This window comes from Girardinichthys multiradiatus, chromosome 6, assembly GCF_021462225.1.
Source record: "Girardinichthys multiradiatus isolate DD_20200921_A chromosome 6, DD_fGirMul_XY1, whole genome shotgun sequence".
NCBI lineage: Eukaryota > Metazoa > Chordata > Actinopteri > Cyprinodontiformes > Goodeidae > Girardinichthys > Girardinichthys multiradiatus.
Window position 1 is genome coordinate 23,977,207 of NC_061799.1, and position 12,447 is coordinate 23,989,653.

Consider the following 12,447-nt stretch of genomic DNA (forward strand, 5'->3'; position numbering starts at 1 on the left):
GTCGAGCAATTTCCCTCTCAGCTTAGCTCAAAGGCTTTCCTAGATAGGATAAATGTGCCCAGTGTCAGTGGCTCTTACGCGGTTATTGGCATATGGTCTTTCATGTGACACGGCCAGCATGATGGTGAGATCAGCTTAATCAGGAAGCCATAAAGACCCACCACATTCAAAGTAAGCAATGAATGCCCACTGTTATTTAATTCTTAGATCATTGGCTTCTTTCATAATTACTACATATTAAAATAACCAGCTTCATTGCAGGAATTGATGATTAACACATTTTCTCATTCACCATACCTGGAAATAATCGTGCTATTTTGTACAATAAAACAGTAAGAAATTGGTTGTTGTGCACAGCTAAGCAGGATAAAAACAGCCTGAAAAGCAAAAAGGAGTTGAGGTAACAGAACATCGTTATGAATTTATCATAAAAACAGGCGTGAAGCACTGACCCCCTGCATTGATAGCTTTTACAGGGTCAAAACATGCAGTTTTAGTTCTCCTGTACGTGTTTCAGGTGTTTGCCAGTGCAGAAAGTACAGTGAAAGAGGCTTACAGCCATTCACTCTTAATGAGGATATGAACACACCAGGCTTCCTGTTCAGAACAATGACCTAGCTGTGTGTGTGTGTTCATTTTTCTCTTTCGAGTTGCTCAACATATGAAAAGCTCTGCAAACAGGTCAGTGGGAATAAAATAAGCTCCTGACCAACTGCATATAGTTTTCCAGAGTTTTTACATCTGCAGATGAAACACGGCTGAATGGTAATTATGGAACCTACTGCATCCGGAACAAAGCACAATCGTGTGTTTCATCAAAGGTAAAGGAAGAGCAGAATTTGCAGAATGTTTTGGGGGAAGATAATAGACCACAGGCCTCATGGGTTCAGATGTCCTCTGTGTTCTCCACACTGGTGCCAGCGCAGAATGATTGGTTTAGTTTATTTGCAACTCACTGAGCCAGTTTGCATGAGCAGGAGGCTTCTTATGTTTGAAGTTTCAAAGAGGCTTTAACCACTAGCCTAATAATGGAGCCATTGAGATCCGGCTTGGCTTTCATGCAAACTGAACTCGCTATGAATAAACAGGCCCCTCTTACATAAACAGTGATCAAGGCCAGTTCCGATTATTGTACACTGGATCTCCAAGTTGAATGTCATGATGTCAGAACTTGTTTGATTTATGATTAATGATGGCGTCAGACATGTACTGACACCCGCTTTGCCTTCTAATGCATGGAAGTCAATCATGAAATCCAAAAAATTAGGATCTCTAAAAAGCAGCAATAAGATTAAAAGTAATAATCTGATTTGTTATTATAGTTTATTGACCTCCCTGTAGAGTGGATCTATAAGGTCAGTGTTAATCCTACTATGTAGTACATAACGCATAGGTTACTAATGTTGCATGTAACAGCTAATGCAGTAATCCAACAGCAAAGTTCCTGATTAGGTTTTTGTAGTAGTTATTCTTTTTATGCTTTTTTAATGTAAATTTTTATCTTGACCCTGTGGCAAATTAACCTTTGTGCACAATCTTTGCTAAATCGAGGGTATACATCTTTTATATTTATTCTGCCTACTGGATTAAACTGGGGTTGATCCTCCACTGTTCACTTTCATTGTCTGCCCAAGTTCTCCACTGGAGGCAGGAGAACATTACATTATTCCTATAGCCAAGTAAACATTTTAAAACTGGACCAGTGTTATGTAATTGTTTCTCCTGTAGGATCCAACAATACAAATATGACACAATGACCTAAAACACGTTGCCAAATACACCCATCGGATGCAAAATCATCTTTTCTCTGAAACAATCTTAGTCCAACTGCCTGATTGTTGGAGAAATTCAAAGTAATGAATTTCAGAGAAGAAAACAAAAAGTAGAGCCTAGGACTATGGGTGATCAAAATATCATTAGACATCCTTGTGTGGCTGATGTCCAACATAGATATGCCCCTGCTCAGACACATCAGGTCATGTAAAGACCTGGGAATAACCCATTCATTTAAATTAGGAGGAGGAAGCAGTGGAGAATTTAAAATATGCAGGAAATCAGCCCTCGAGGAACGGAACCTCAGAAAAAAAATGGTTAAAGATCCCTCATGTTGAATGCTCCAGCCCGGTAAATGTTACAGAAAAGGATTGGATTGCAAGGACAAAGTAATAATAATATACACTAACTTTTGCACCAGTGTTTTTTGTGTAAATAATTATTTCTTAATGTGTTTTCCACACAATATGAATAAAACATACTCAAAGTAATGGTTGAACTTGCCAATAAAAAGTGTGGATAAATGTGAAGTACACTGTAAATGTTCATAACTTTTCAGAGGCTTTAGGTTACGTTCAACGCAATGTTTATAACAACTGTCATAAAACTAGTTCGGCGCCTAATCCTTTATGTTTAGATATTAGACACTGAAGTTAAATAGCAGGTTTATGTATAAACAGACCAGGAAAAATGCACAGAGGCAGCTGCAGTCTGCCTTCACAATTATTTCATCTGATGAAATCAATAAAATTAAAAGTCCTCAGTCAAACCTATAATTAAATGTATGTAATTCGTCTCAGTTTATATAGAACTAAATATGGTCATTGTCAAATTATTGTTTTCCTTTGCTTTGTTTTCCTTCTGATAGGTGAACCTCCACTACAGGCCCAAGTCTTTTTGAGTATCTAACAGGCTTTCTTCCAGAATCTCCCTGTATTGAGCACCATACCTCGACCCATCAACTCTGACCAGTTTTTCTGTCCCTGCTGAAGAAAGGGATCTTCACAGCATGATGCTGTGGGGATGGTGAGTTTAAGGTGACATGCGGTTCTAGTTTTCCACCACACATAGCGTTTCTCATCTCACCAGAGCACCTTTTTAAACATGTTTGCTGTATCCTTTACATGGAGAACAGCAAATAACTTCTTGTGAAAAGACCAGATCTGTGGGGTGCATGACCAGTAGTTCTCTTTCAGAGTCACAATGGGCCTCTTGACTGCTTCTCTGATTTATGCTCTTCTTGCCTGGCCTGTGTGTTTAGGTGGCCTGCCATGCCTTGGTAGGTTTACAGTTGTGCTAATCTCTTTCTATTTTCTGATGACAAATTGAACAGTGCACTGTGAGATGTTGGGATGTTGTTTTCAAACCCAACTTTGCTTTAAACTTCTGGTGCGTCTATTGGTCTTTATGACACTGTTCACTAATGTTTTTCTTCTGAAAGTAATTGATTGCACTGCATTGTATTTATAGTTGTCAGCTTAAAATGGGCTGAATAAATGTGCCTGACATGCTCTTCAGATTTTTATTTGTAAAACAAATGAAATGACAATTTTTTCAATATCCTTCTGTAAAACTGCCATGTTTTATTTTGTGTTGGTCTACTTGATAAAATACAAATGCAACACATTATTTATAGCTGTAATGTGACAGAATGTTAAAAAAAATTGCAAGGAGAATGTAATTAAATGCACATTTTATAGCAAGAAGCCAAAAACTGAAAATGTTGTTTTCGTTGTTTATGGATTCACCAATAACCCAGCTCACTCTTTTATCTTGATATTTAGCCTCATTATTGCATCATTACTCAAATATCTTTTCCCCTATTGTTATAAGTGAAAGCAATGTAATTTCCCATAAAATGACTCACTGATTTTACGTTTCAACTCAAGGTGGTGATGTCTCAGCAAGAACAGAACATGTATGTCAGTAAGTAGAATACGTACTGATTTATGCTCAGTTAGAGGATTTGAGCTGACCAAGTTAAAAAGCACTAAAGTAATTTCCATAAATGTTAAGATGAGCACAGCAGAGTGTAATAAACTTTTAAAAATGAAAACAAGGCACAAGTCATTCACATAATTTAGGCCTTGTAAAATCATTGCTTGTGCCTTTAACTGTGAAAATACTGTGTAAGCTAGAGTCCGTTTACAGAAGACAAGTGTCACCGTAAACAATTAAAGAGATTTTTAACTCGAATCTCAGGACCCATAAAGAGTCTATTTGTCCTCTTTGTGTTCAGGTTTTAATTGAGATGGCTCAGCTAAATGCCAGTACAGCAGGGATGGCCGAGATAATAGCTCCTTCAGTCTGTACTCAGTGTTGCACCCAGAAGAGAAGAACATTCAGATGCTTCTGGCCTAACAAGGTCCGGGTTGACTCGGGTGATGTTACACGAACAGGCTGCTCTCTGCCAAACAAATGAACTGGGTTCATGGAACAGGACAATTCCCGTTTTATCCCACTGTCCCTCTTGACGTCTTTTTTGCAACAATGATCTGCTCTTCACGGGCATAGTTCCCACGGTACGGGGCTCAACCTGGGACAAACTGTGTTTCATGGTGTAAGAAAGCACTGGTCTGTACTTACCTGTTCAGAGGCTTTCAGCATGTGAGGGGACAGATTAAATGACACTGAATGAACTGGGATGTCTACACCTTGAGATACATTTTAAAACCACCTCATTAAATAGTTTAAAGAAGTAGTGCAGCTTTTGTAAGCAGGGATAAAAGACTTCTTGGTTTGCTGTTGTGAAAATTGTCTATAGGGAATTAGCAGAACAAAGAAGATGTGAAAATGCTTCAGAGGAAGCAGACCCAGACAAAGACAGGGAAAAAACCGAGAGAAAGTGTATCCGGGTCAAGAAGCTTTCCAGACACGCGAAGGCCGGGTTGGCGGGTTGTCCAAGAACATGAAGAATTTGCCTCAAGCAGAAATGGGGGAATTTCTAAATCCTTTCCTTCTGACTTAAAATCTCTCCTTCAAGGTTATTTAATTTCAGAGCAAGTCTTAAAGAGATGTTGCTTCAAGTCAAATAAAAACCTCTTAAATGAAACAATAGATGTTGCCATGGAATATGATGAAAGTTCTTCAACCATCTGAGCGACATTAACATTTGGGGGAACTTTTGTTTCGTAACGACAAAGGAAATTTCCTCAAAGTGAATCCAGATGTGTTCGGTTAAATGTACCAAGATGTTGCCATTTTACATTACATCAGAGACAAACTAAACCTTTTTTTAGAGTGTCCAGGTTCCACCTCTTACAACGCTTAAGTTACAACAATGGTAAACAGCTAAAGAGAGATTTATGAACAGTTTAACTATTTTAATGTGAATGAAATTTTTATTGTTGCTTGTCATTTTTGTTGGTTTAAGAGTTGTATACATACACGGGGTGTCAAAATGGCTTGGATAGCAAACCTTTTAGCCACTTTGCATAATAAACTGAATCTGAATGCAGTGGCATTGAGCTAGGATTGATTTGGAATCAATGTAATTAATTTAAAGTCTCTTCATAGAATTTGATTGAACTGACTATTGCTTTCTGTATATAAATTGGATTTATTTATTTATTTAAAGTATCTTGAGATGACGTGTTGTGAATTGGTAATGTCTAAATCAACAGAATTAAATTGGAATTTTATGTGAATAATATTTGATTATATGAATAAAACCCAACTTTATTCTCTGTATAACTGGCTCTCCTCTGGCCACTGGAGGGCAATCCCTAACTTCAGAGTTCATATTGATTAACCTGGGCTGTTCCTCATAACAAACCTAAAACTGCACAGGGGAGCTAAAATTACATGTTTTATTAACCAGCATTTATTGCAAATGGAATGTATACTACTTAATCATTCTAATAAAATTTAGCAACATTAATAGCTAAACATATCATATTTGCTCATTAGATTTGCTGGCAAATAGCCCTGTTTTATGTTCTTGTTCAGGGCAACAATGATATAACTTTGTCAAACATTGGTAGCCTGTCTGTAGGTACAGAGACAAAATATAGGAAAGGATGAAGGACACTGAGCCGGCAGCAGAAGTAGTTGTATGGCTGAAACATACGTTTGTGCAAAGAAGAACCAGTTCAGGCCTGATGTGGAAAAGGGCTATAAAGGATAGGTCTGCTAATGTGATGCTAGCTTACAAATGTCTGCAATTTCAAAAAATATAATCAAACTCTATGTAGATATTCTCAAGTTATATTCTTAGTTGATTGCTGATTCTCATCCTCAACTATACTCAAAATTAACTATTTGCTTTTCTGTGTGACAGCATTATAAAATTTGCATTTTGCCTTGCAAAGATATTCAAACCCTTTTCAACTTTTTGTTTTACATTTATTTGTTACTTTACAACCACATGTTTGAATCTGTTTTGTGGGTATTATGCATATGTGATAAAACAACACAATGTGTTGAAGAAAAATACCATTGTATATCACTCTAAACACACTATCCCCATGAGAAACATTGTGGTGGCAGCATCATGCTGAGGGCATGCTGTTCGTCAGCAGGGACAGGAAAGCTGGTCAGAGCTGATCAGATGATATATGGAGCTGAATTTGTAAATTATCTGACTTAGCTTGTGCTATTTTGCAAAGAATAAACCTGTATAATATGAGCTACAACAACATTTAATTCCCCTTTGGGATTAAGAAAGTATTTTTGAATTGAATTGAACTGAACTTGAAAGACTTCTAGTCTCTAGATGTGCAAAACCTCGTCTCACTTTAATTGCAGCTATTTCAAATCCATTGCGGTTTGTAGCTGCAAACTGACATGATCCATACAGAGTCCAAGGGAAATTAATATTTTTGGAAAGCATTTCATTTGACTAAGGAAAGTGTTTCTGATACAAGGTTTAAAAACATTGTTTTCACTAAATGGGTTATTTGCTCCTTCAGGGCCTGAACAACTTGCTGTAATTGATGAATTCTGCTACATACAAAAAATCCTCAAGGAAAATTTCTGGCTATCAGTTGAGGACACACTTGAGTTTTGCAGCAGGACAACCTAAAATCCAAAGTGCACCAGCAGAGACCACCACAGAATGACTGAAATAAGGAAGGTTTTGGGGTGGCCTAGTCAAAGTTCCGAATTTGGTCTGGTTGAGATGCTGTGCCTTGTCCTTAAATAGGGTGTTTATGCTTAAAAACGTACCATTGTTGCTGCTTTAAAACTACCCTGCAAAGAACAGTGGACCTAAATGTCACCATATGACTCCTTGCTTGTTAAGTTGCCCATAAATGCTTGATGTTAGTTGTGGCCAGCAAAGGTGGCACAACCATGTATTAGGTTTAGAGGTCCCACAGGGCCATGGTGGTTTGGATAGGACTTTTTCCTAAATCATCATTTGAAAACTGCTTTTAATAATAAGCCTAGCGATCTTTGTCTGACATTAAAATGTATTTGATGATCTTAAAACATTTAAGTGACACAAAAAAGGAATATTTAAGATGTCAAATACTTTTTCACAGCACTGTAAAGGCTTGGATAAAATCCACAAAACAAAAATCACTGGCAGCACTGTGAACAGTCTTTATATGCCTATTTAAATTACAAATTGCAATATTTCAACAAATGTTTGATCTTGTTTCATAATAATTTTATATTTGTTGTTCTCTATGTGTAATATTAGTCTCTTGCCTTTGTGAATGTTTTTCTTTTGTCTCTCAGTACAAGTGGTCCCTGTCCAGCGAAAGTCCTGCAAAGTTTCAGAGATGTCCTGGCGAGACATCAACAGTCTCACACGTGCAAAAACATAAAGCCCCAAGAGAGGAAGCAATGAGAAAATTGACCTTCAACCTTCCATTTCATCAGCACTCAGCCACACACAGGGCCACATACTAGGCCCAATGTTATTAACACATTGCTGTTATCCCAGATGTAAACAAGCCTATAGCATGCATTGATCACAAACTGAAAACCATCAGAACAAACACTTTTTAAAGAGCAAAATGAATCTGATGAGATGCCTTTTTTTTTTTAAAGCAGAACAGGTTGTCTTTTCATTACTTCAGTGTTTTAACTGGTGGATTCAAAAATCTGAAAGAGAGATTAGCGTTAGGGCTCATCCACCCAACCTGTAAAATGAGATGCTTTACTTTGCTGCTGACGTAGGTTGGTCTTGCAGAGACTGCTGCTTTGTTTTCACAAAGGTGATTATCAGCATGAAATGTGTGTTATTTTGGACAGACCAGCCTCAAAATTGTCCTGCGCACCCTCAAGGTTGGGTATTTGCTTTGAGACAGACTGAGTGAAGAGACATTAAGGGATAAAATTATTCAACTTTGGCTATTAAATAACCTAATTAAATATCTTCTATAACTGAAGCGACTCTTCTCTTTAATCCAGCCATCAAGTTTTTATATTTGGTTTGCAAAGTTGCCAGCAATTAGTCGGTGAGAAGATTGGTACACCCTTTAGATGGTCTAGTCTTTAATTATTTCTTTACAAATGATGTATCTGTGTTTAATACAATTTAAAGAAAATCTCAAAGACACCAGTTGACATTTCTGCATTCTTATTGGAGTAAAAACAAAATAAAATGACGGTTGCTGGACAATCTTGGCAAACTGGATTTGCAAACTGATTGTAAAGTCCCTGCAATTGTTTAAAAAGGCTACATTAAAAGACAATAACAGAAGCGCAACAAATGCAGCAAATGGGTGGTGATCGTTGCAAATGCTAAAAACAAACTCTGAATTGTCACTTTTACAGACATTTACACATCTACAGACACCAATTAATATGTTTATCAAAATAAACATTTATATACATCTTTGTCTTTATTTTGCTCTGTTTCATACTGCTAAAAATCACAGAAACTGGACTTTTTCAGCCCATAGGTCACATCAGATTTCAGCCAAAGATTCAGAAGTCAGGCAATTAGCACATTTGTTCACCCCCACCCACCTTTGAACTATCAATAGACCTCTTTAAGTGAATACCTTTTCAACTTTCACTTTTCATCTACATATTTATGCTGTTTAGACAGAAGACAACGCCATCTTTTCTATATGTCTGTTCAGCATTTGTGATCGGAGGGATTGTTTACTACCCATTTTCACCACTGATGGAATAAATTAGATAAACAGAGTGGAGTGAACCTCCGTTTTACATCCAATTCAACTTATAAGTGGCATCACAGTTTCTGTGACCTTCTTCTTATACTATATATAGCTCAATCTCTATGGATGGGTAGGTTAATTGTCTATCTTATCGTATCTAATCTCATTTTTGTTTTCAGTACCAAAAAATACTATCATGCGTGTAAAAATAGATTTTTTTGTCCGTGAACAACATTATATACATTTCCCAAGTCTCAACAAGAATATAGCTGCCAAATTGCACAGGGGAAACATGTCAGACACAGTCATCATACAGAAGAATGCTACACCTATTACTTGCACACCTTTGTTATGCTTTCATTTTACTTTGCTTTTGTTTCAGCCATCTTACAAGAAGAGCCAATAAAACAAAAGGAATTTTACAAAACCTGCTTATCATTCAGCAGATACTTCCATGAAATGAAAATGGATTGAATGGAAACAGCTGACTTCTTATCTAATATTTGAAAAGGTTCACACATTACATAATCTCTGAAACATTTCTTTTAAATCAAACACATGACTCAGACAATTTACTTCAGGTAATGTCATAACTTACCAAAAATGCAAATTCTTTTACGTCTTATCTTTGTCACACTTTCAGTTCCAGTGAATGTGAATCATTAGTGCCATGTCAGAACCTTCACTAGAAAATCACTTTACTTGATTACGGCTCTTACTAAATTAGATTTATGACATGCTTTTCCTGGTTACTACGGGAGTCTCATCGTACTGTCATCTAAACAATTTGTAGCACTTCGCAAATAGCTTTGCATGGAATTTTACCTACAAATGATTCAATCTGAAGTTAATGCTTACAGCTTTGGTGTCCTACGAGGAACCAAGCAACCACTGTTGTCCTAAGAGAAAACCAGACCATGGGAAACAAGCCCTTCATTTTTGGTTAATGTTTTATGTACAGGGTAAAAAAATGTTTTGCTTGGCCACATTAATACAGATACATCTCAACAAATTAAAATATCGTGAAACGTTTTTATATTAATTTCAGAAAGTTAGACTTATTTAGCTTATATACCTATATCTATAAATATCTATAAACCTATATAGATTAATTACACATAAAGGTTTGAAATATTTCACTTTGTTTCTTCTAATGCTGATGATTATGGCTTTCAGAGAAAGGATCAGTTGGAGAATTTTAACATTGCACAAGATCACTAAAAACGAATATCTTAAACAGAAATGTCAACTTTCTGAAAAGTGTGTTTATTACTTTGCATAAATATTTGACTAGGCGTCCTTTTACATCAATTACTGCCTTAATGCAGCACAGCATGGAGGTGATCTGTCTGTGGCACTGCTGAGGTGTAATGGAAGCCCAGGTTGCTTTAATAATCGGCTTTCAGGTCATCTGCCAGTGTGTGAATGTGTGTATGAATGGGTGGATGACTGAATGTAGTGTGAAGCGCTTTGGGGTCTCTGGGGACTTGATAAAGCGCTATCCAAGTACAAGCCATTTAACTTTTACCATCTGCATTGTTGGGTCTGGTGTCTCTCATCTACCTCTTGACATTGTTCCGTATTCTCTATGGCATTTTAGTTCAGGCCAGTTTGCTGGCCAATCAAGCACAGTAACACCATGCCCATGGAAGCAGCTTTTGGTGCCTTTGGTAGTGTTGGCTGGTGCCAAGTCATGCTGGAAAATTAAACCAGCATCTCCATAAAACTTGTCAGCAAAAAGAGGCGGTGTGTGGTATAGCAGTAGAGTACTCGACCCATAGATGGAGGTTTCAGACTATGATGCAGCTGTCTCTTGTTTGACCCCGGCGACCTGTATGCCTCTCCACTCTTCCTCCTTGCTGAAATGCAAATTTTACTTTCATCAGAAAAGAGGACTTTGGACAACTGAGCAACAGTCCAGTTCTTCTTCTCCTTCGCCCAGTTAAGACCCTTCTGATGTTGTCTCTGGTTCAGGAGTGACTTGACGTGAGGAATGTGACTTTTGTAGCCCATGTTTAGGATTCATCTGTGCTTAAATGCTCTTGATGCGCTGACTCCAGGTTCAGTCCACTAACTGTGAAACTTCCCCAAATTCTGGAATGGATTTTGCTTGACAATGTTTTCAAGGCTCCGATTATCCTAGTTAATCATGCACCTTTTCCTACCACACTTGTTTCACTCAACATTCTTTGAATATGCTTGAACACAGAACTCTGTGAACAGCTAGCTTCTTTAGCAATGATCATTTGTGGCTTATCCTCCTTGTGGAGGGTGTCAATGACTGTCTTCTGGACATTTGTCTAGTCAGCAGTCTACGCCATGATTGTGTAGCCTATTGACCGACCTAGACTGAGAGATCATTTAGAGGCTCAAGGAAAGGAAACATTTGCAGGTGTTTTGAGTTAAGTCATTAGAGTGTGACACCATGAGTTTCCGATATTTTAAATTTTCACAATATTCAAATTTTTTTAAACACTGAGTTTTGGCTTTTCATTATCTGTAATCCGTAATCATCAAATTACAGGAAATTAAAGCTTGAAATATTTCAACCTATGTGTAATAAATCTATGTGTTTCATTTTCTAACATGAGTGACAAAATATAATATAACTTTTTCAGAAAATTTTATTTTTTTGAGACTGTAGATGACAAGTTGTTAACAGACCAAAACAAACCCAGTTAAAGTTGTGAAATCTGGTGGTAAGAATATAGAAGTATGGCACTTTCTTTGGTAGCTCATTCAGCAATAAATTCTGCATTGTGTTAAAAAGAAAACAAGGTTGCACAATCTTTAGGAAGTGAAGGTTAAAAAAGAGACCGTTCTTCAGCTGGATAATGATTCTCAAATAGTAAAATCAATTTCTGCTCAATATAAGCAGTGGCAGGTAATGAAATCATCATTTTAAGATGACAGTATTTGGTATTTACTTCTTGCCAATACCAGGTTGGACCCCCTGATTGCTTCAACACCACCCTTTTGTTGTATATATTTAACCAGGTATCACAAATACTTCGTAGAAATTTTGGTCCATATTGACAAGATAGCATCACACAGTTGCTTCAGGTTTGTCAGCTTACAGAAAAAAAAAAACCACATGCCAAATGTGCTAAACTGGACTGAGATCTGGTGGCTGTGGACGTCAATGGAATACAGGGAACTGGTCATGGTGGATCGATGCTTTCATTCTGAGCCTGCCATCTCAATGTCAAAGAAAGCAGGCATCATTTTTTTGATACGTTACTGTCCAATTTAAGCAGCAGCCCATCTGCTACAGTCAAACATCTGATGCACACTGAATATATTTTTGTTTTTTGGATCATTCTCTGTAAATCAGAAGTATTGTTGTGTTTGAAAGTCTCAGTAGATAACGAGACCAGCCCATTTGGCACCAGCAACCAAGCCACGTTCTGCTTCCTTCCTCATGCTCGGCTTGAATTTAATCAAATGCTCAAATGCATTTCATTGGTGTCATGTAATTCACTGCAGACTGGCACTCCTTATCCAAACTGATTAGGCATAAATATTTCTTTCAGGAAATAAAGTAACTAAAAAGAAAAGGTGTGAGAGATTTTAGGAATTTTTCTTAAGAACTGAGGCA

General features: G+C 37.2%; 1 long non-coding RNA gene across 1 annotated transcript; it reads left to right on the forward strand.

The window, feature by feature from the left end:
• Positions 1-669: 669 nt before the first annotated feature.
• On the forward strand, positions 670-8,111 carry LOC124870574. Its single transcript, XR_007038818.1, has 3 exons — positions 670-821; positions 2,642-2,799; positions 7,456-8,111. It is a non-coding gene; the product is annotated as an uncharacterized LOC124870574 (long non-coding RNA).
• The last annotated feature ends 4,336 nt before the right edge of the window (positions 8,112-12,447 follow it).